The sequence below is a fragment of the Pleurodeles waltl genome, chromosome 11 (genome assembly GCF_031143425.1).
Source record: "Pleurodeles waltl isolate 20211129_DDA chromosome 11, aPleWal1.hap1.20221129, whole genome shotgun sequence".
Taxonomy (NCBI): Eukaryota; Metazoa; Chordata; class Amphibia; order Caudata; family Salamandridae; genus Pleurodeles; species Pleurodeles waltl.
In genome coordinates this window covers 121,247,544-121,272,478 of record NC_090450.1, presented here as the reverse complement: position 1 = coordinate 121,272,478, position 24,935 = coordinate 121,247,544, and the positions used below count along the sequence as shown (strand labels likewise).

The 24,935-nt window shown below is 43.6% G+C and overlaps 1 long non-coding RNA gene across 1 annotated transcript in view; it reads left to right on the top strand.

Annotated features, from left to right (window-relative positions):
* Positions 1 to 1,800: 1,800 nt before the first annotated feature.
* Positions 1,801 to 24,935, top strand: part of LOC138266580 (uncharacterized) — a 43,518-nt gene continuing 20,383 nt past the window's right edge. Inside the window, exon 1 of the long non-coding RNA XR_011199555.1 lies at positions 1,801 to 1,925. This is a non-coding gene — a long non-coding RNA (uncharacterized lncRNA). The remainder of the gene's footprint in view (positions 1,926 to 24,935) is intronic.

The following is a 24,935-nucleotide window of genomic DNA, read 5'->3' as shown; positions in this document are numbered from 1 at the left end:
TCCCTAGGATGTTGGAAAAAAGGACGCAAACTTGGTGTGGATAGGTTATGTGGACAAAAAGATATGGGGGCCTAAGTGCAAACAATACAATAAGGTATACAACTTATGCAAGTTTCTTTATCTTCTGTGAGATGTGTTTCAGTGGTAAAATAATATAAGATAAGAAGTCTTTAGTCATTATCTCATTTCTTGAGGTTTGCATCTATTATTCAACTCACTCACTTTGAGTCTTGTGATAAAAATGTCATGTGTTATGTCAGTTTAATTAAGTACATGTACATGTAAAATCTTCTGAATATCCCTTTTTAGTGCCGAGCATGCAAGCTCTCTGGCCTCTGTGGTCGTCTCTCTGTTGACTTTCAAAAACGCCCGTGTCACACCCATCAGTTTGGCTGGTTTGTGGGCTTGCTTTTAAAATGTGTTTGATTTTGTTTGTGAAAGGCATGCACATGTCATGCCTTTTGCGGTGTTTAACCCTCCTCGAGAGCACCAGTAAACTACTGAAAACATACGAGGCTCCTTGTTTTCTACTTGGCTTCTAGACTACCTTTTCTTTTTACATCCTACAAAGCGTGATCGTGCTCGTTTTTAAAAAAGAACAAATTGTACATTTTCCCCGCCCCATCCACACCTCTGCCTACCCTCCCCTTGAGATTTGCGGCGGCCGCCGCAGCATATGCGCTGCCACGCGTCCTCAAGTTTATTTTTGTTTGCCATGGCTCAGGTTTTCAAAATGTTGTGTCTTTTTTCTTGCCGAAACAAACATGGTAGTCACAGCTTTTCCGAATGTGCATCACGTACGAAATGCAATCAGACATGGCGGTGTGAGTATTGTGTACTTATGAGGGCACTAGCCATCTTTATAAGGCACCCCCCTCTCTTCACCTCCCCTTCTCTTGAAAGCACACAAGCCATAAATGTTCACGAAATTACTGAAACGTTTTCCTATTGGTGGCCTTTGTGGCCTGAGCACACGCTGCATTTTTCCGTGAGTCATCTGACTTGTTTTTACATAACAGTGAGATTCATTGTATATGGAACCATAAGGAAGAGCAAGTATCTCCTATCTACGAGTAGTGAGTTATAGGCTGAGGCGAGTAGGATCACGTTATGTGTTCATTTACGTCTGGTAAGTTACATTTGTGATCACGCCCTGGTTATTGAAGTTTTCTGTTTTATAAATACACTGGGTGCCTCTTGATTTTGAAGTGCGTCTTGTAATGTCTTTTACAATAGGAAGCACATTGGTATTTTGCTCTTAACGGGTCAACCTTGAGTAATGAACTTGTGTAAGGATGCCAGACTGTGACTTGACTTTAAAGTGTTTTTGGTAACGCCTTAGGCAGTAGAAAAAATCCATGTATTGTACCCTCATGGTGCTAATCTTGAGTAATGCACAGTTGTATAGCTCCCTGACTTGTTTGGATGTTGCATAATGTTGTAGAATGGGCACTTTCTGTCTTGGTAGCAGGGGGTTCTAGGTTGCAGTCAGTTTGATAAATAATAGCGTTAATTTTTCAGTAGAATTTATTTTCATTTAATGTGGCTTTTTGATTTTACTGTTTAGGTTTTTTACCTTTGAATTTGTAATTAAGTAACAAGGAGCTAATGTTCTTTGCCTATATTTTCGGTGTAGTCTGTATGATGGAACAGTTGCTCAGAGTATTGCATATTTTGGAGATGTGTATTCCACTCCGGGATTTACCAATTGCATCCTGGCTGCATTTGGTTCGAATTAGCCATAGCGTATGATTTACGAGCTGCTCAGGTGAGATCAATAATGAGTCTTGGAACCGTTAAGTCTACACTATTGAAATGGGTCTCTGAGGTCGTTTTCGTATCGTTCATCTCGGAGGTTTGTGCAACAATGCTATGTTCTATTTCGGAGGTAAATATTCGGCTGCAGTGGTTCTATGGAATATCAGGTTAGTTGATTATTTCTGCCTTTTATATGTTTAATTTTGTTGCTATAACCACGAAGGGACGTAGTTTTCTTGTGGGTTAATTATAAAGGGGTGAGTCCCCATGTTGGTCAATTACTTTTTAATCGAATTTGAGGTTTGGGTCTGTTGATACGTCATTCGTGATATTATCTCTCTGGCCAGAACCATTCCGAGTGATTCATTTTTATGTGGGGCAATACTTCCATTATATTCCACAAAAAAGAGCAGCCTTAAGTTAACATTATTGATGAACTAGATGCAGCACAGTAAACCTGAATGTTATTAGGGTCAAGCGTGCAAGTGCTCTAGCCTTTTGGAATATCTCTGGGCTTTTAACCAGGCCCACCCTTGCTATTTGTTGTTTGTTGTGCTGGTTTTAAATGCTTAATTTTTATTGGTGCATTTTGTGAAATGTCCCTTCTTTGTGTGCTGAGTTCTCTCCCCAGGTTCTGTTGACACTACATCACGTTTCCTCCTGTTACAGCGTGTGATGGCCCCCCCTTCGGTTTGTCTTTCATCCCAGCCGCGTTCCTTTCTAGACATTCACGCAGGGAGCCAATAACTTTTGCGGTCACACTCATGGCAGCTGTGACACTTTGAATCGGCTTGTTCCTTTTGTGTGTCTCCTTCACGCTCATGGAGTGCTGCTTTGAATCGGCTTGCTTATGTGAAACTGTTCTAATTTCATTTTCTATTTATATGACAAGAAAAGTCCGGTTATTAGTTTACAGTGCTAATAGTTCTAACTTGAGCAAAGGCAAAGACCCATTGCATTGCAAATTATTGTTTTCTTTACGTTTTTGTGATCACTCCCAATATATGAGCCACTCTGCCCTACAAAATAACTCATGAACAAAGCATCTTAGCCCCCCCAACACCTTACCTATCACCACACCCAGCGTAAGCTGCACCCATTAACCTAATTTAGTGCTCTGTTGATGCACAGAGGCTGGGGTTTTGACCTCGCCCAACAACAGCTAATCCAAGGAACATTAGTCAGATATGAAGTACGAGTAAAGCCTTAATCTATGTAAATCCAGCATTTCCCTGTCATTTGCTGATGGTGTATTGGGCTTGCTCCTGGTCATCTGCAAACAGGGCTTAAGCAGATTGAATACCTGATAGCACATGACATTTCTTTTCCCGTAGTACTTTTGATCTTGCTATTTGTAGATACCCTGCCCGAGCAATGATTTTTTTGAAGTGTTCCATCATTTTGTTTGAAGTCCCATCTTTTTCTGGAAGCTTCATAGCAAATAATGGGATAGAATGAGAAAGAAAACTCACTAGAAAAGTGGATCAGTCTTTTCTGAGTAACTTTGAACAAGATAAACTCTTTAATCGGATATCCTTGAGTTGACCAGTATTTTACATGACTATGCATGTGCTTTGAGATTGTTGAATGGGACTCAATGAATGATTGAGATTGTGAGATTTTCTGGAACTTTGTATACATGATTTTTAATGAGTAAGATGAGTGACATATGTAATCATATTCTACACCTTCTCTTCTCGTTCGGGGACCCCAACAAAAAAAAGTTTGACCTGTGTGTGTCAGGAATGACTGTACCTCAGATTCCAAAGGAGCAGATGTATAGTCCCAACTGCAACTATACACAAGGAAAAACTCTAACAGACTACTTCTCCCTGTCTGCACTCAGAGTGGGGGAGGGAATTTGGTATAGAAAGCGATTGCCTCTGAAGACGAATGTCAACCTTCAATTCTTCTCCGCTTTACTTCTATCTGGATTTTACTATAGCCTTAGAACCCGCCGTAGCGGGCTCTACCGGCTATTAAAGGCCCGCTCCCCGCGTTAAATGCCCGAGCCGAAGGCGAGGGCATTTAACAAGGGAGAGGGACTTTAATAGCCGGTAGAGCCCGCTACGGCGGGTTCTAAGGCTATTAGAACATTCTGCCACTCAGGGCAGAATGTTCTATTAAAAAAAAAATTTTCACGGAGCACGAGGGGATTAAAATCCCCTCGGGCTCCGTGAGGGTTTGTTCACAGCTGCTGCCTTGAACAAAGCGAACATTGGAATGTTGGCGCTGCGGGCTTTTACCGGCCAGTAAAAGCCCGCAGTACTCAATTGTTTTCAATGGAGCCCCCAGCATTCCAATGTTCTAATCAGAATTACTGTGTAGAAGGACTGTGCTTTAACATTCATCTTAACAAATAATTTACATTATGTGCATGTATACATTACCATTGTTGTGCTCTTTCGGAAAAATGGTTAAATTCGATCAAGTGTTCAGTACCTCACCTTCCCAGAGGTCAAGGTTCTCTCAGAAAATTAGTTGTTGTTTAAGGTAATCATGTTCTACACCTTCTCGTCTCTTTCAGGGACCCAAAAAATAAAATAAAATGACCAATGTGTGTCAGGACTGACTGTATCTAAGATTCTGCAGGCGCAGATGTATATTTCCCAACTGCAACAACACGCAAGAAAAAGCTCTAACAGATTTCTCTCTGTCTACACTCAAGGAGGGGAAGGGGATTGGGATAGAAAGAGAGACTGCCTATGCAGATGAATGCCAACTGTCAATTCTTCTCCGCTACACTTCTTTCTGGATTTTACACAGGAGGACTGCATAGAAGGACTATACTGTGTCTAGGTTGAACATAAAAGAAATGATACCTCAACATTTGACATTATTCTAAACAATTTACCTTATGCACTTGTATTGATACTGGTGTGCTCTTTAAAAAAGAACAAAATTCAATGGTTACGTTCCACCGAATGTTCAGAATCTCAGATTCCCAGAGATAAAGCTTCTCTTAGAAAATGAGTTGTTTTAGGTAATTTTGTTGAGGTAATGTTATCTTCACAAAGTCACTGTGGAACATTAACTTTCTGTCTCTATTGGGGGCATATTTATACTTGTTTTGCGCCGAATTAGAATCTTTTTTTTACACAAATTCGGTGCAAAAGTAACTCCATATTTATACCTTGGTGCTAGACCTGTCTAGCGCCAAATTTGTGGAGTTAAGGTCATTTTTTTGGACGGTGAAACCTACTTTGCTTCAATGAGATGCAAAGTAGATGTTCCAGTGCAAAAGATGACGCTATGGCTTTAGTGCCATATTTATCCCCTGTGCTAAAATCACGCACGGGGGAGGAGGGGTCAAATAATTATTTAATGCCTTGGTCAGGGCAGGTGTTAGGCGACCTGTGGGCCCATTTCCATGGTAAAGCACCATGGAATAAGCCCACAGGTGTCCACCCCAGGGACACCCACAGCAGAGGGACAGTGGATGAAGGGGACCCCATCCCAGCTAAGTACATGTACTTTTTATTTTTTATTTTTAAGTGCCATGGGGACCCTAAAATGGGCCCCCTATATGGCACTAGGCGTAATGGCCATGCCCAGTGGACCCTGGTCCCCTGTGCTGGCTACTTAGGTGGTGGGCATGACTCCAGTGTTTTTTAAGACAGGAGTCATGTGGTATGGATGGTTTTGCGTCCGAAAGTGATGCTAGGCTGATTAGAGTCTTTTTTTTATTTTTTATTTTTTTTATACTCTAACCTGCCTAACGTCATTTTTTGGTGCAAAACCCCCTTCTTTCATACCGCCAGCCCTATCCGGCTAACGTCATTTTTTTTTTTTTTTTTTTTTTAATACGCTAGACTACCCTTTGCACTGGCTTGCACTATTCCATAAATATGGTGCCTGGCTGGTGCTCAGAAAGGGTGCAAGCTGGTGTTAAATGTTTTGTTGCAAAACTGCGTTAGTGCAGTTTTGCACCAAAAAGTATAAATCAGGGCCTAGGTTTCTCACCAAACTGTCAATGAGTATTTAATAAGACTTTCTTTCTCTGGCAGTCATTACATCATATCAATCCTTCAGAAAGAATCTATAAATCAGGCTTATTTTATTCTTCTGAGCCTTCTTCAAAAGGGAGGTGCTTAGCATTTGACAGAAATAAACGTTTCTCAGAACAAACACAAACTACAGGTAATGGGGAATTTAGTGCACACACCAAAAATCTAAGAGATGGGCCCCCAAAATAGGAATAGCCATAAAAAATTATTCTCTGTACAGGAATGCTGAGAAGACACTACTCACCAGGTGAGGAATTGAGTTGAACTGCACTGATTGAAAACTGAGCATGCTCATAGCAGTCCAGTGCTCGCGCTGGGATATAAAACATTAAAAGTGCTGACTTTAGAATAGATCCCAGTGGCCACTATTTTGGAAATCTGCATTTAGGGTGCTGCCTTGGAACTTCAAGCACAGTCTCTAAAGGTACAGCAGATGAGGTCTCTGATATTTCTAACATGGGTAATGTTTATACTGGCAAGATTCCTTTGTTTTAATACAGTTACTTATGACTTCAGCAGTAGTGTCCTTGACAATGTGATCAGTTTTCAAGTTCTTCTAATTTTGTGTCAAGGGAATTCTGTTCCTTTTAAGCCAAGAACCCTGAGTCTGAGATTCTAAATAGGAGTCTTCTACTTAAGGCAGCCTGGTTCTAGCCTATCAATTCACCCCCAAAAAAGATTGTGTTTATTTTATCAATCCTGGTTTGAATTATTGATAAAGTTGTTGCTTGAGACATTGTAATTTCTAGAACATCCTGAAAAGGTTGGTGGAGTAGTTGGAATATCTGTTCACATGGGCCTCCTCAGGCAAGCACATTGCAATCTAGAATATACAATCATAATAACATAATTGTGCAGTTTGGGCAGGCCATATTTTACACTTTAAGGCAAAGAAATTTGACCCTGTGTTCAACTTGACCTGAGGTTGCTCAATAGAATCAATAATAATAGATTGCAAAATATTGTGAGTGTCGGAGTTTAAAGGTGGTTGCCTGTTTGCGCCCTGAAATTTTACTACAGTACCGTGTGTCATGTCTTTTTTGAGATTTCACATTTTGAATGGTTGGATAATGATCTCTATTTCTTGATAGAGCCGTGTTGGATTGCATGACCCATACCAAGATCCGAGATTCAGTTGCTCAGTTATGTTTTCTCTTTTCACTCATAGGAAGGTTCCTTGAGATAGATCATTTAGAACTTTTGAGCTGATCTGCTAAAAGTTCTTTACTCTGAATGACATATGTTTGGATGGATGTTTTTACTGTTTCTTCTGTCACTGATGGCAGACAAAGAGGAGTACCTCCAGGAAGAATTAGATCCCATTTCTATGTTTGTTTCTTGCAATGAAAGATCTGACTTTGAATTAATATGGCTTTTGGAGGAACTTCGATACAACTGGCCATTTTATTCAGTCCCAGACGGTCTTAATAACTTGCATGGATGACAACCACAATGTCGAGAACCATAGCTCCAACAATCCAACACAACCCACACAGCAACACACCGCAGACATACTGCATAGTGAAACAGCTGCATGGACAACCATGCCCCAACCCACACCAATTGGCTGCCACAACCTCGTCCCAACACATGACAATGACAGCAATGCCAACCACCATTAACAAACCCCCCAGCCATCATGGAAACCATGCCACAAACCCCTACACTAAATCAATGTCTGCAGTATGGAAGCTGTCATTGCCATCACTGGGAAGCAAGTTGAGCCTCTGCATGCATCACAACATGGACATTGCAACCACAGCAACACAGCTAATCTCTACCGTTTCCATCCACAGGTACCCCTGCCACTGCCACCCTGCAGAGGATGCCAGGCTCAGACAGCCCTCCCCAGGATGAAGGCCCCACTGGATGTCTATATGGGGATGACTTGCGTGAGCAATCCAGGGCCACTGGACAGTCCACAAACAGCAGACCCACCCTGGACACACCGGACTCCCCCACCCATATGGCAACAACACCACAGCCAGCCCCTGAACCCCAAACCTGTGGCCTCACTATCAGGGGTGTACCCCATAGTACAGGGGCAAGAGTCAAGGGCACACACCCCAGACAATGAGGGCCCGGCTGCTACTGGGAGTGGGCAAACTGTGCCAGGGGCACAGGCACAGGGAGCCAGGGGTAGTGGGTAGGGAACCGTGGTCCAAGGTTTGGGGCAGCCACACCAACTGACTGCCCAGGATGCCCTTAACCAAGTCCTGGATGTATATCAGCAGACCCAGTAGACAGTGGCCCAGATCCTCACTACTGGGCAGGAGACCCAAAGGCTGCAGGGGGAATACCATCAGGAGGCCATGCAACAGTGGCAGGCCAAAAATTCACCATGGCCTCCATAGCAGGGGTGCTCAAGGACCTGACCACTATCATGCGTGAGTCCACCACCCACCAGCAGGCCCTTCCACGGGCCACAACCCAACGCAAGCGAGTCCATCCAACTAGACATCCAGGACATGATGCCAAGACCACTCCCACCGCCATGAAGTGACCCTCTCTTGAACATTCTCCCTTCTGTGTGACTGAGACACCCTGTCCACTGTCCACTCATGTCTCAGTTTTCCCGTGGCCAGCATACTGGACATGGACTACCCACAGTTGGTCTCACCACTCTGATGATCTCAGCCGCCATGACACCACTCATCACCCCTTCCTATTGTCCCTCACAAATAAACACCATTGAGCACAGTTACTGCCTAAATCTTTTTTTTGTAATGAGTACGAATGGAAATTAACTCAGGTAAACTGACTTACTCCTCAAAGGAATTGTTAGACATTAGGAGTCACTTCAACCATCTTAGTAAAGCTTGTCAGCTCTCTGTTCACTCTGATTTTTCTAATATAATATGTGACTCCTGTCAAAGCTCCCTCAGCTTAAATTTTCTCCTGTTCTCATGAAAGATTCAGAGTGTCTGGGCAATTTTCTTCTAGTCAATTGTTCTTTTCCCACACACAAATTGGAAATTTACTTATTACTGAGCAAACGTGCCCCAGAAGCTCTTTTTTTAACTGAAACTTGGCTCTCTGAGGAATCCTCACCAGATGTGGTCTTGGCACTACCTCAAGATTATCTAATACATCTATCAATTCTATCAATTGCACTTCCCAGCCCATTGCTTTACCTGATAGTGAGATCCTATTCTTTTCTTTAGCAATCAGCGCCATGTTTACATTCTCTGGAATTCTAATATACAGTCTCCCTGGCTTACATGGGAGGTTTCTACAGGCTCTTCCAGAACTGGTTGCAGACTTTGCCTGCAAACACCCTAACTTTACTATCCTGGGTGACTTTAACATTAATATGGATGAGATGCATAGTACAGCTAGCAAAACTCTTTTGATGGATATGGCAGTGTTAGACCTTAGACAGTTGATCACTGCCCCTACTCATGCCAAAGGTCACACCACTGACTTAATCTTCAGCAACCTTCAAATGTTAGTTGCACAACCCCCCTATCCTATAGTCTGGTTTGATCATTTCTTAATTCCCTTCAATATTACACTCACATACTCTACGTCAACATACCACGCTTCTAGGAAGCTGACCTTGTGGCAGTGGTCTAAACTTAACTGTAGGGATTGGTTAGATACCCTAAAATTGACATGCTCTTCTCCAATAGAATCAAGTTCAGCAGAAAGATTTAATGAATGGATTTCGATCTCCCTAGATATAATTTTACTGACTAAGACAACGGTTAAAAATGATGGCCACAAAAAGCCACTTTGGTTTTCGCCTCAATTGAGTCTTTTAAAAAAGGAGTGTAAAAAAACTTGAAAGGAAATGGAAGAAAATCTACAATGATGTTTCCAAAACCTAACACAGAAAATCTATCAGATTATATCATATGGAAATCAAATCCACGCAGGCAGCTTATTATGCTTCTAGAATAAAACAATCTTCTAACTCTCCTAAGGAGATTTTCTCTATATTTAAAGAAATGACCCAGGAACCTGTTGCCTCCAGTCTGATAGACGCATCCAAAGAACACAGCAATAATTTGGCGTGCTTCTTTTGAGATAACATTTCTGACATCCAGTCAACCTTTTCTAATGATTCATCTAAAGAGCCTAAAAAGAAATCTCAGACTGAATACCAACACTCCAGATCCTCTCTCTGTCATCCAGCCGATGACAGGAGATCTACTTGGAAATTACTTGTTAAGAATACAATCAGGATCTCCTTTGGATTCTGCTCCTCCAGCTGTTTTAGCTCAATGTTTGGATGTTATATCACCAATTTAAAGTATTATTTTCAATGATTGTTTTATAATTGGGAGTCTACCTCAAATCTGGAAACACGCTAATATTAAACCTCTACTTACAAAACCTAAGCTGGATGCATCTCTATTAAGCAATTATAGACCTATTGCTCTTCTTCCCATAGGATCCAAAATAGCTGAAAAGCATGTTAACAAACACATTTCTGGCTTCCTATAAGAACATAAGTTTCTATACCCCACTCAGATGGGTTTCAGACCTCACCATAGCATGGAAACCGCCCTTTTGGCAGTGACAGAAGAAACTCAACAACGGCTAGATACTGGTGGCTATGCAGCAATTATTCTATTGGACTTAAGTGCAGCATTTGATATAGTCGATCATAAAATTCTTCTTCAAATAACTACTCAAGTGGGACTCGAAGGAACTATTTTTAATTGGCTTTCTTCCTTTTTAAAAGGTAGGTTCTTTCAGGTTTTGGACAGGTCTTTCTTTTCTGATATCCATGCCTTCAGCTGTGGGGTTCGGCAGGGTTCCTCTCTAAGCCCCACTCTTTTTAACATTTATATGTACCTCCCTGGCAAAAATTGTGGAACCCTGCCGTCTCTCTCTGATATCTTATGCTGATTAAACTCAGCTGGTTTATTCTTTTAGCACCAATGTAAACTCTGATCAAGAAGCGCTATCCTCCTGCCTTACAGACATAGCTAATTGGATGTCAGACAGTAAGCTCAAGCTAAATGATGATAAAACTGAAGTAATGTTGGTTGGCAATTTTCCACTATTTAAATCTCCCATCTCAATTCCAGAAGAATTGAAAAGACCCTCCTCCCCCAAAAGGATACTATAAAAAGTCTAGGAGTATGGCTGGACTCCTGTCTATCGATGGAACAGCATGCAAAAAAATGAGCTGCCTCTTGCTTCAGTCTCATAAGAATGCTCAGAATTGTTTTTAAATCTCTCCCTTTTCTTGCCAAAAGACTTATTATTCAGGCACCTATTTTATCCCGCCTAGACAATGGGAATGTTCTGTTCCTGAGTTCTCCCATTGTGTAGTAAGGAGATTGCAGATAGTGCAGAATTCTGCAGCCCGGCTACTCATGGCCATCCCCTGAACCGCATCGGCCAAACCAGCCCTAGCCTCCCTTCACTGGCTTCCCATCCAGCACAGGATTAATTTCAAAGCTTTGTGTATGGTACACCGAGCTCTTCATGATAGGGGACCTGTGCTGATCTAGCTTTTGATTACACCCTACACTCCCCCAGAGATCCCTTAGATCTTCACCCACCGCTCCAATAAAAACTTGCTGTGTTAATAAAACAAGATGGGGAGGCAGGTCCTTCACATTCAAAGCAGCTAATCTATGGAACTCCCTCCCCTCATCACATCGGTCAGATGATTCCAAACTCTCTTTTCAAAGTAAATTGAAGACTCTACTTTTCCAGCATAAATTTATTTCCACTGTGATGCCTTCGTCCTCTTTCAGCACTGGGAGGCCCTCAGGTAGCCATGCGCTTTATAAATCTATTAAACTAAACTGCTAATACATGTGCAACTGGCAACCCATCGCACAGCACATGCATGGAAGGGAGACACGGGGGGGGGTAAAATGCAGCGAGGTCGATCGTGGAGCAGCCAGTGTCTGGAGATGTGTCAATGGAGGCAAAAGGTCAGGCAGGGACCAGAGTACACCACTACAATGCACTGAAAGTAGAGCAAGACAGGGACAACAATCACTGTAGGAGTCACAGATGCCAACTCAACACAAATGCACTGTAGGAACAGGTATTCAAGGCAGATATAGCAGTCAAGTCCACTACCATTTGGCCAGTACCAAAACACAAAAACAATACCTACTAACTCAATAGTTCCACACTCACATCACCCAGCGGCAGACCTGACCCCATACCCACTACCACCAACAACAATGTAGCACTGCCACCCAATGTCGACTCCCAGGATAGATGCTGCACAGATGGAACAACTCTGCGGCACACAAATAGCACTTCTCTTCAGCACTCCCCATGACCCCTTCATCAGCCTCAGGTACAGCTACCCCCTCCTCTGCATCCAGCAATGGGATGTGACGCCTCAAGGCCAGATTGTGAAGCAGGCCACAATGATCTGGCACACCTTCTGTGGGTTGTAAAGCAGGGCACCCCCAGAAATATGCAGAAACTAGAATCTGACCTTCAGTAGGCTGATGCACCTCTTAATAACCCATCATGGGCCTCATTGTAACTATCCTCTGCCTCTATAGTTGGATACTGCATAGAGGTAAGAAGCATGTCAAGTCCGGGAGGGCGTTAGGGCAGGGACACAAGGGTGCAGAGAGCTGAGGGGCACACATGCAGAGGTACATACCAGTGAGCCAGGCCCGGTCCCCCGTAAGTGGTGTAATCATGTGTGGGACGCTGCTATTTCGCAGGAATCGTGTGCAGAGCCTGGAAACCTGACCGTCACCTGGGAGATGTACTGGTCCGCGAGACACACCACCTGCATGTTAACCGAATAAAGGTTTTTGTGGTTCCCATTGACCTGTTCACTCCTTGGTGGCACCAGGGCAATGTGGGTGCCATCAATGGCCCCAATAACATGAGGGATGTGTGCCACTTCGTAGAACGCAGCCTTGACAGTGGGCAATTCTGCATGTTGGGGGAACCGGATGTAGCTGGCCAGATGTTTGAGCAGGGCACATAGTACATCCCTCAGGATGTTGCTAAACATGGGCTGCAACATCCCTGCTGCGAGGCCTACTGTGACCAGGAAGGAACCTGAGGCAAGGGAGTGGATTACTGACAACACCTGCACCGTGGCAGGGATGACATTGGGATGGCGAATGGCATGTAACAGATCCAGCTCCAACTGGGTCACCAGTTCCAAGATGGTCTCACCATTCTGGCAATAGGTCTAGTTGACATGACACTCCTCAAGGGTGGCAAGGTCGACTAGGGGCCTGTACACCGGTGCATTCCTCATCCTCAGCCTTACATCTTACCTGGGAACAGGAGAGAGTGGGTATTACGTTGTGCATTATAGACTGTGTAGACTGTGTTGATGTGGCCACAGGTCACCAAATGTCACCCATGACGCACTAACATTTCACACGCAGCACACATTGGACATGTAAAATGGCAGCAGCCTGTCCTGCATGCATGGGACAGGTGGAAGTGAGCGCATCCCACTGGTGTAACACGTCATGGCGGTAGGCGGTCACGACTGCCGTGCAACTCACCATTGGTTAACACTGTTGTCTATGAGAGGCAGGACCCAATGGTGATCGCCGCCAACAGTGATGTCCAAGGCGGCCGTGACTGCCATTTCATGTGCTTATGCTCACTTGACTCCTGAACCTCGTTCACTGAAGACCTCCACTGCGTGTGCTTCTGTGGTCTGACTCTGGTAGCCAAGATGCCACGTCCTGCAGGAGACAGTGGCTTAGCCTTCACCCAGGAAGAGATGGAGTGGCTCGTGGATGGTGGCCTGCCCCTGTATTGACAGTTGTAGGGGCAGCACGTGAGCCCAATGTCTTTGTCCTGTATGTAAGTTGTGCACATGGGGATGGGGGCCTTGGTGGGTGGCAGTGTGACTGGAGCATGGGCATGGGTGTGGGGCCTAAGGCTACGTTGAGTGATGAGGTGTGGGTGTGGAAGTGTGATGTGTGCTGTCCACTGATGTCCCAGAAATGCCACTCTACATGACTGTATCCTTCTGACTGTGTCTCACATGCAGGGCAGCACCCATCAGAAGAAGGGGATTTAGTGTGCCATTGCCAAGCAAGTGCGGATCCTGGGGGACCATGCCCGGCGGAGCACCCACTGCAGAAAGCGGTGGGAGGACCTGAAATGCTTAGCCTGGAACACCTCAGAGGACCAGCTAGGGACATCCTCCCAAAGAGGGAGGGGTGGCCGTCAGACCCTTAACCCCATAAAGGCGTGCATATTGGCAGTGTCCTACCCTGAGGTGGATGGGTGCTTGAGGGCAGCACAGCAGCCACATGGGGGTAAGTACCGTCTCTCACTTGCTACATATGTTGCCATAGTGGCTCTGGGTGAGCACCACTGGGAAGCAGCGGCATGGGCGCTTGGTACAATAATGTCCACTATGGGTAGTGTCCATCTGGGCAGGATTGGCATCACAGGTGTGGGTAATGACATGCAGCCAGTGGTAGTGGGGCAGCTACCTCCAATGTTGAAACAGTGTGGCCAACTACTAGATAGATGTGCTTGCCAGCTCATGACAACAGGATGATTGGACCTGGGGTGTCAGTCCATTGTGACAGTGTCAGTGCCAAGAGGGAGACTGGATCAACCACACCATCTTCTGATTCCTCTTCCGATGGCTGCTCCCAGGTGGTGGCAGACCCATCTGGGACCACCCCAGCACCATCCTTGTCAACCACCCCCTTACCAGCACCGCCCTCCCTGTAGCTCCCCACCCAGTTGCCCGTGCCTGCTCACCCAAGAGGGCGGGCATCTCCTTCGCTGCAGGCACCTCTTCCCTTACCCCATTCAGCCCTGCTGCCCTCAATGAGGAGGCTATTGACCTCCTGAGGTCCATCTCGTTAGGGCAGACAACTATTGTGAATGCCATCCAGGGACTGGCATCCAGATGCAACAGACCAATGCATTCCTAGAAGGCATGCACAGTGCCTTGTCTGGCCTACAGAGATTTTTCAGGCTCTGACCTACTCCTTGGCGACAGCCAGTGTCCCTTCTTTGATTTTTCCACTCCAGCTACCTGTTCCCATACCCACATCCCTCTCCAATCCAAGGCACACCTACTGACCCACATGCATCCCCATCAACAGATGGCATGCAAGGGCAGACATGAGCAACACAAACACCACCACCGCCCTGCACACACACATCAGACACATGCAGACATGACAACATCCACATCCTGCACCGACTTCCCCACTACCTCCCCTTCAGTCAGTACACCACTCACACCTGCAGTCAGCACCACATCAGTCACTGATCCTGCACATGTGCCCTCACTGTCACCACATTATCTGACCCCCATTCATGCATCCCATACACCACTGGCGCAGACACCATGACTGTCAACACACCCACCTGCAGCACATCCACCCTACGTGCAGACATCACCCCAACGTACACTCACACGTCACCCCTGCCATCTCCCTGCATCTCCTCCCCACCTCCTCCCAGTACATCTGAACGCCCACTCACCCACCCAACAGTCCCCCAGGACACACATTTCACCCACCAATGCACCTAGCCAAAAAAAGTTTCCTCAGAGTTTTCCCTGTTCCCCACCATTGACTCATTCCCTGTCCCCCCCAGCGTCCTGCTACCCATCGAGGCCCCTGCCTTCCGCCTCTCGGTTCACCACCGTCCCTCGACAAACCCCTCCACCACCTGCAACTTCCACCGCTGTCATGTCACTGCTCCTCCTGCCAAACCCAAGCCCATGCCTGCTCCCTCTGCTTCCAAGGTCAAGCCCAACCCCCCCCCGGCTAAACGCCCCCCAAAAGGCAAGCCCAAGAACCCCTCCCAAGCCCAGATGAAAGGACCTCCTCTCCAAGCCCAAAGACTCCCTGCCTTACCTCTGAGGTGCATACCCCATTGATGCCCCTGCCCTGTGGAGGCCTGCACTTTGCAGTCAGGAGTCAAGTTGGGGCGTCACTCTGTGCACAGTGTACCCGCGGCACTGTGCTACTTTTAGACTGGCCCTTGGCCCTGTGTGTTCATAGTTTTATTGAAAATGTATAATATATATTTGCCACAACATAGTTGGTGTCAATAGTACCTACCTAGTCTTGGCTTTCCTCCCACATATGTGTGATGGTTCTGGGTATTAGCGTTTATATATGTTTGTGTGTTGGTACAGGAGTTTGTGTGTGGGTGTGGCTTCCCATGTGTGTGTACGTGTACTAACGTCATTCCCTCCAGTGTGTGCTAGGCTGGTGTACTTACGGTTGGTATCTTGGTCGGTGTCGCTAGTCCGGGAGTTGCAGGGCCAGGTAGAGCATTGGGAGAAGTTACAATTTGCATGCCATGGCACCTATGGATGTCCCTATGAACCTGAAGGTTTGTTTTCCCTTTTATATTGTTTGTTTCTGCTAGGCTTTTGGTGGCTGTGGATCCGCCTCGGAAATCCTGGTGGTGTGCAATCTCGTAATGTGGTAGTGGGTTACTGCCTGACCACCGGCCTGGAGATGGCTGCTGCCAGCCATGCAGGCCCCTCGACAGTGGCAGGCCAAATGGTAACTTGGCTGTGTTCTGCAGGTTCCTTCCCAGTACTTGTGATATGGCGGTCTTCACCGCCGGGCCTGCGGCGGTGCAACCGCCAACTCCACCACGGCGGTCTGCTGACTGCCATACTCATAATGAAGGCCTTTACATTCTGGAAAAACAGGAATGACTTCCACAGAGAACGTTGGTATTCATCAACAAGTCTTAGAAAGAATGGTGTGACATTATCCGAACCTCTTTTCAGTATTAGAAAAATCGCAATATGTGAAAGGATTTACCACTGAAGGCAGTCTAGTGTTGTGCACTGTGTTGCATATTTGAGATGTTTGCATTTATAAGCCTTTTGTTCTACTGAGATATACTTTGTGAATTATTGATTTTGGCACAACCGACATGCTTTCCTTAAAACAAGCAATAAAAAAATCACACTTTGCCAACAAGGCACCTACATAATTAATCCTGACATTTTATCCACCATAATATTCCGTGCTTCTATCTTCATGCAACAAAAACAGCTTGTCTCCTTCACAGCAAAGTGCAAAATGACAGAAAATACTTGTTTCTATATTTGAACCAGCTTTATGTTACTACGGCAACTAAAGAGCTGTAGTTGTATAATACAAATTAAGATCTATGTTGAGCCATGCAACATGCTATAAAAATAAATGCCTGGAATATTTACTTTGGTGAATATAATATCTTCAAAGCTTCGAAACATAACACTAATAAAGAACTGCTGTTTTTACTTTTTTCCGAAAAACCCATATTAGGCTATCACGAAACATGAGTTGAGGTTAAACAAATAGTCGTGCTGACTTATTACCATCAATACATGAAATTATTGTAAGTAAGAGGCTATGGGGTCAGACCAGTCTATAGGGCGATCAAGCACAGATGAACGGGCTGGTTTGACATGTCACTGGGTGGACCTTTTATTGCCTTTTATTGTCCCTGATATTAAAACGAAAATTGGGTAGAGCAATCTCAGATCCATGGAGTCTTTCATATTTTGCAAAATACTTGTGGCAGCGTGTCTGTATAAGTTCAAAATTTCCCCAAATTAAACGGGCCACTTTTTTGGCTCTCCAATTCATTAATAGTGGCCCAGCCTATTTTATGTCCCAGTACTACTCTGTATAGGATAATGGTAACTTAATAGGGTCTAAGAAGAAAACACTTGTATTTTGCAAGTTTGCGCCGCTTTTGCGTCAAAAAGCAAATGTGGTGCTAAAAAAGGATACATATGGGCCTTGGTACTAAGTTCTAGCTTCCTAAATATGTCTTTTCATAACCTTTCTTGGCGCTTCATGCAAGCAATAAGCACTTGTAGAAGTTACTCACATATACAGAACAGAGTTAATTTTGCTTGTGGGTAGCTCAATGTGGAAATGTGGATTATTTTTCTTAATGTAGTTTATTGCTAGGAGCTTGTCTGTAGACCAAATCATTACATCAATGGGAATTGTTCAGCATCTCGTTACTCCCATATGCTTTGGGTATTTGCAAAAAAACTAAATAACACAAAACACCAAATTACAGGTGACCATGTCACAGCACCATCTGCAGTGCAAAACATTAGACAAACATGTTGAATGGGATATGCCAACGGGGTGAAAGGTGGCTGTCCATCAATATAGAGCATCCCTCATTTAAAAAGGTAAGCAATGTCACTCTTTTAGTTGAAGGGGTGGAAGTCCCACTCAAATAATAAACACAAGCCACGTCAGGGTGAACCATAAAGGTGACTTATTTAACCTACGCTTAACCCTTTGGCACATTGGCACAAAAGCAGTCAGGTTTACCTTAGAGGCAAATGAGCCCCTTATATTAACATATCCCCTACAATCATGCCTGAGAATTTTGGAAGGCAATGGATACGTGGACTATTCAATGACGTGCAGGTCCCATTTTACAATATTATCACTTGTTGTACAAACTAGGTGGAAATTTGCATCTTGCAATTTATAAATATACTACAGAGAGAGCAATTTAATTCATTGTCATCATGTGTCTCAATAGTTGTATTTTTGTAACCCTTGAAAGCATACACTTTAAACATGTTACAGCCACCAGGAAAGAACAGTGATACATTTGGGGCCCCTTGTGAATGGAACTTGATAAGTTTGTAAAATAATTTCATGAGTGGTAAGGATGACGTGTTTTTTTTTTTTTTGTAATTCTTCAGCCCAGGCAGAGTCTTCAAGAGTAGAGTGCATTTCAGCCACTATTGTAGGATCTTGCTGCTCCATTGATACCACAGTGTGTCTGAACTGAATAGAGGTAGTCACCTATTACTTGAACTAAAAAATGCATGCAGTGTTCACACATTGCTTTTGCCTTTAGTAATTTGATAAACCCATCACACCTCTTACATGACTGCCCATTGACAGAGATAAATAAAAAACAGCAACCAATGTTTTGGAGAAAGATAACACTACAAGCTTGATTAAATGATAAGCAGATTTGGAATTGTATTTAAATTGTATGCAAACCAAGCATCAGGAGCTCAGTTTTCGATTCATTCCACCTCTGTATCATACAAAATCTAGATTGAAAGAATAGAGGGTCAATTTCTGCCAGATGTTTTGGTTATAATTAGTATTTTCAAATTGTGAGGTAGATCAGGACCCCATGCCCCATCATATTCAATGCTTAACATTGCCTATCGTCCAGACTACTGGATAAGGTCCCAACTGTTACAAATCCTCAGGCAGAGGATACACAATGTTTTATGAGTGTTACGTAACCCAATTCAATATTTTTCCTGTTTTGGTTGAATGACTCTCAGAGATTCAAGAATGGCTCATCCAGCCTACCTTTAGTCAAACAATGGGAAGTCACAGGTGACCCCTTTTGACAGAAAGGTAATTAGATGTTTGTCCAAGATTATGGTCCAGTGGCTACTGAGAGAAATGCTTATCATTGTAAAAAGAGGAACAATCCAAATATCTTCTGCATATTGAGAATGATCTAGAACAACATCAATGAAATACACCTTTAAGGATTCCCTGTTGATGAAACATACAAGAGGCACTGTTCCATATTCCAGAACTTCTGCGGCAGAAGAGGAACTTAATTTTAGATTGCGTGCAATAGTGTTTGTGTCGCACCATTCATAGTTCCTTTGTGAACTATATCAACAGAGTATGTTGGTCTGGATTACAAAAGTCAAAATAGTCGATTGCTCTTTACTTTTGCTTCTTCTTTAGTTTAGATGACAAAATAATGATACATTCTAGATTGAATTATATAATTATTATTCACAGTGGTTTCCCGTTAAATTCTATGATCATTTTGCAAGACGTTCAGAATCGCAACACTGAAATTGAAAAAGGGACCTTGTGAAATTTGAGATAAGTACCAAAATGCAATGTCATCCAACAAGATGGCCATATTTACAATTTGTGTATAGGACACTCTATCACAAATGTTATTACAAGTGATTCGAATCCTGTAAAAATTGTAGGACACTGAACTGAATAGCTGCTATGTTTGAGTACCTCGTCTGCCAAACCCTATATTTGTTCCTGCGTCAGGATATGATTAAAATTGTACTGTTAAGAGCCACGCTCCTGGCAATGAATCGTAAAGGGCCATTTTTAGTGAAATTAGTGTTGACAGCTTCTCGCTGAACTTGATTCAGAAGGTAGTTTCCCTTAAAGATACATCAGTATTTACAAATAAACAGTGAGATTTGGAAAGTCCCACTGTTATGTTTGTTTTTGCTGTTAGAGGTATCTAGAGAAATGGGTCAATGTGAGGGATATCCTAACTTGAATGAGGCTGTCTTAGTGCAAGTACACTCATACACTTCTGGATATCATTTCTCTCACTGACCATCCCTTATGTGACTCTGTTTTTCATTCTGCCCAAACTTAAAATAATGTTTTTGCTGTATTTAGACTATGGCCCTGAATTATATTGGGGGGGGGGGTGCCAGCCGTTCTACCATGGAGGTGGAATAAATTACTCCATCTTCATGATTGAAGGGCCACCTGCTTAATTTACAAATAACCTCCATGCAGGTGGTCATTTATAAAAACATTTTATTCTGTGTAATGGGGCTGCATCAGAAGAACACAGCCCAGTAGCTCAACATTTTATTTTTTTCTTTACCAAAATGAAATCTCGAAAAATAATTCTCTTTTTTTTTTTTTAAAGAAAAAAAGTAATCCTTCCTGTGGAATAGGAGTCTCATTACAATTTGTCTGTCCCTCACCAGGTTTTTCGTGGAGGTGAAAGTCAATGAGAAAATAGTCATGTCCACCCATCTAATTTAGGCGAGTGGACATGTAGCCCCATGGCTGTTGGAGTGGTTTGGTGATGGCGGAGATGGAGTAACCTTTGTTGTAGCCAAATTCAAGGTCCACTCGCTTATAGATTGGGTGGGTGGACCACTATGGTGACAGACAGGGAACTCCGTCACAACCGATTTCCCTTCATGTAAGCAGCTAAATTGTGCCCTGTATTTGTTTAAGTATCCAACACTGGCAGGAAATATATTATTAAATTAAAATCATGTCAAAGTTAGAAGGAAGCAAAGTGCAAATTCTAATTTATTTCTTAAACAGGGTTGCTGGGAGCCCCATAGCATCCAATTTCATAGCCTCTTTTTAAAACGTTACTGCCATAGAATACTGTCTCATTGGGTGATATCTGCAATGATCTAATTTCTTCAACTACCCCAACCAGCCACTTCAACTCTTGAGTATAATTTTGGCTGCTGAAGTATCATCACTCCCATTGGTAATGGACGTGCCAACAGACACAGCAACTAAAGGCTATTTAGTCACACAGCAGTAATGGATAGTGTCCCTGGGAACAGGAATGTTAGAAATTGTGTTATTAGTTGACTGGGGTATGAGACCTGGTCAAGTGGCATCCACAATCCTAGTCAGCGTGTGGTACAAGCAAACCCCAAATTAACCTGTACTTTGGTAGCTCTCTGGTAGCTTGGCACAGATCAGTCAGGCTTAACTTGAAGGAAATGTGTAAAGTATTTGTGCAACACTTCAAACAGTAAAACATAAAAAGGATTACACATCAGGTTAGAAAAATAGAACTTAATTTAATAAATAAAACAAGACCAAAACAACACATACAATCATTAGAACTTGAGCTATGATTTTTTTAAAGAACAAACAGTAGAATAGCACCTAAAAGCAAGAAGCGACAGCCACAGATATATGGTTATACCAGATCGGAACAAAGTGAAATGTTCTGCCTGACAAAGATGAAGCACAGGCTGGCTACAGCTACCCAATTAGGCCCGCTGACCCAGAACCTTAAATTCGGATTGTGGAGCATTGGTTCCGAGATGCAGCGAGGGTCCGGTGTGAAATCTTTTTGTGTCGATGTCGCAGATTCTGTCGATGGGGCTTGCAATGTGATGGCCAGTGTTGCGGATGCGTGGCACGGTCGAGACTCTGCTTTGGTTCTGATCCATGCAGTAACTTCGATGCAAAGGTTCAGCATTGCTGACATGGCTGATGTCAACCAGAGATGCAAGGCATTTGCGCTGGTTGAAAACATTGCGCTATGGTGATTTCACAGGCAGGACACTGAATCCAAGATGCAGGGTGCACCTGTGATGCACATTTACGAGTTGGTACTGACCCACGCAGTAACTGGGATGAGTCGGTTCTGCTCCCGCAGCAGAGGATGTGTTTAATCTGCTGAAGCAAACAACTTAGGCCCACTTCCAAAGCTCCAGGACTGGGGTGACACCACTTGGCAGGGCAGGTTCACAGATGGCAGACTCCAGATGCAGAAGCAGGGTGGGTGGACGTCTTTTATATCCCTGAGGCTTCAGATCAAGAGTCCAACCAAATAACACTTAGAGTCAATCTGGGTTATGAGTTGGAGAGATGCAGGTTCAGTCCGTTGTCACTCCCATGTAAGGGGTCAGGACAACAAAGCAGGAGTCCAGCAAAACAGCAGTAAAGTAGAGTGACATGCCTTCAACAGCACAGTAGTCCTTTTTCCTGCAGAGTACCACAAGTCTAGAAGTGTACTGAAGTGGTCACATCTGAGGGCCATCATTTATACTTTTGTGCCCTGGTTCTGGAAGGAGGGTGAAGCTTCTAGACAATGGCTTTGAAGTGCAAGGAATTCCCTTCCTCAATTTCCCTGGCTTCAAGCTAGCTGCAGCGAAAAAGTCAAGTTTGTTAAGCCCTTTGTGTGTGGACAAGAAACAGCCTATTTAGGTGTAAGTGAGATTGTGTCCAGCTCCTCTCTCCCATCCTGCCCAGGATGACCCATTAAGTCACACCTACGCTCCCATTGTATGTGGCTGCATAGGAGGAATACGCAAAGCCCAACTTCCCACTACACCCAGTCATGTGGCCAGAGACAGGCTGCAGACACCAAATCATTAAGGCAAGAAAATGCTAACTTTCTAAAAGTGGAATTTTCAGCATTACAATTGAAAATTTGACTTCACAATGAGTTAGGATTTTAAATTGTAAATCCAGAGACACCAGCCAGACATGAAGGAGTTATCTCTTCCTGTTAGACCTGTCATCCTTAGGGTGGTCTTCCCCAAAACTGATTGCTTGCTTACCTTCTCTTTTTGTTGGCCCTAGCACTCTGATTACTTTACCACTGCTGACCAGTGCTAAAGTACATGTGCTTCTCCCCTAAACATGGTAACATTGGTGTATCAGTATTGGCATATTTAGCTTACAGGTAGGTCCTTTGTAAAGTGGTCCTGTGTGTACAGTTTACTGGCACTTCGACTTGGCATTTAAAACTACTTGCCGAGCCTTAAACTCTCCTTTTATTACACATAGGTCAACCCAAGGTAGGCCCTAGGTAGCCTTTAAGGGCAGGGTGCTTGTAGTATTCATCAATAGGTATGATGGCACTGTTGAGTGGAGAACCTTTGTGATGAGTTGAACATGTATATGTCATCATGGAATGTAAGGGTGGAGTCAGACAAAGCTGGCAGTTGGACGTGATGGATAGGACCTCTTAACTGGAATAAATACTTTTCCTGTACTCCACTTTGGCATCTTGGATTTTCTATGAAAATGTTCCTCATTACACTGGTGACGGAGGATGGGATCCGATTCACCCACAAAGAAGTTTAATCGGGTCTTTTTTCTGTGATGAAAAAAGGTCTCAACACTAAGGAAAACAAGGTGAGCGCTGCTGCCACGTTGTTTTTTGGAGGGATTAAGTTTTCAGGCAGAATATATGGTATGGAGGCACTACGCGTTTCGTGAATATTTAATTTTCTTTAATATAAAGACATCAAAGTAACTTGCGCCCGTCAGCTGAGCCGCGTGCCCTTTGGAACGGCAGGCGCACGCTAACTCGAGTCGCGGGCCGGCTAAAGAGCACGCGCATTAACTAATCGCTTGTGTTAATTTTTCTGTTTTTGTGTCCTGGATGTTGAAACGCATACGTGCGGCTTTTGAAGTCGCGGTTGCTGTCATTTGAAGTGCAATGGCACTCGCTGAGGAGACAAAAGACATTTCCATAAATAATAAATATATTGTGCATGACACAGAGTTGTGTGATATCGCGCACCTGTGCCCTCAGTGTTTATCATATCTCACTTCTGTTTTATGCAAAACAGAGCGCAACGGACGTGTTTACTAATACAAATTACACAGACATAACTTTAGGCATACTGCTTACCTTATAAAGTGTGGAGAGTAAAGGCACTCCAGATCTTTCTCAGGTGTTCAACTGCACCAATTCCTCCCAGGAGAGTTAAGGTTGTGGAAATAAAAGAAGGACATGGTGCATATGGAAAGAGGACTGGCCAATAACAACTAGACTGTATGAATAAGGATGGCCACTTGAAAACGAAACCACGGAGAAAGTGTTGATTGGGCTTAAATTTGTTATAATTCTTTTGCGAACAATTATTATTATTATTTTTTTTGGAGTCCTTTGACCATGCAAACTATCATTGCACCTTCTTTCTTTTTGGTAGTGCCAGGAGAAACTCCTATTAAATGGCAGAAGTGGAAGAAAGTTTTTGAAAGATACTCCAAAGTGTGTGGTGCATCCTTAAGTGTGGAAAGGAAAACTGCCTTACTTTTACACTGTTTGAGTTCAGAAGGACAAGAGGTGTTTGACAATCTTCCTGGTATAGGTGATGAAAATTTGAATGAGTATGAGGCGTGTATAGAACAACTGGACAAACATTACATACCTAAAGTTAGTACCATACTCGAAAGATATCATTTTGGTAGGAGAAACCAGGAAGAAAGTGAAACTGTGGAGAACTACATTACAGCTCTGAGGAAATTAGCTTCATCTTGTAAATTTGGTCCTATGTTAGAGGAGAGGATAAGAGATCAGGTCATGCTGGGTTGTAACATAGAATAGGTAGGGGTGGAAATTTGGCAAAAGGATGATCCATCATTAGATGAGGTATTAGTGATAGCAAAGAAAATTGAACACTCTCAAGTGTGTCGAAACCATCTAGAAGGAGGAAAGTAAAAATGACAGTGTGCAAGTGATTAAGGATAATACGGGAAAACGAGAAAGTCCAGGAAGACAAAGTTGTAAAAAAGAAAAGAAGAATACCTTTCAAGGGAAGTGTTTTCGCTGTGGCAAGCAGGGTTACATGGCTAATGATAGGAGTTGCTCAGCTATTAAAGTGTTATGCAACTTGTGTAAAAAGAAAGGCCACTTTGCCACTGTCTGCAGAAGAAAAAATGGCAGGAGAAAAAATGGAAAGGGTATTGTTTATGAAGTCAA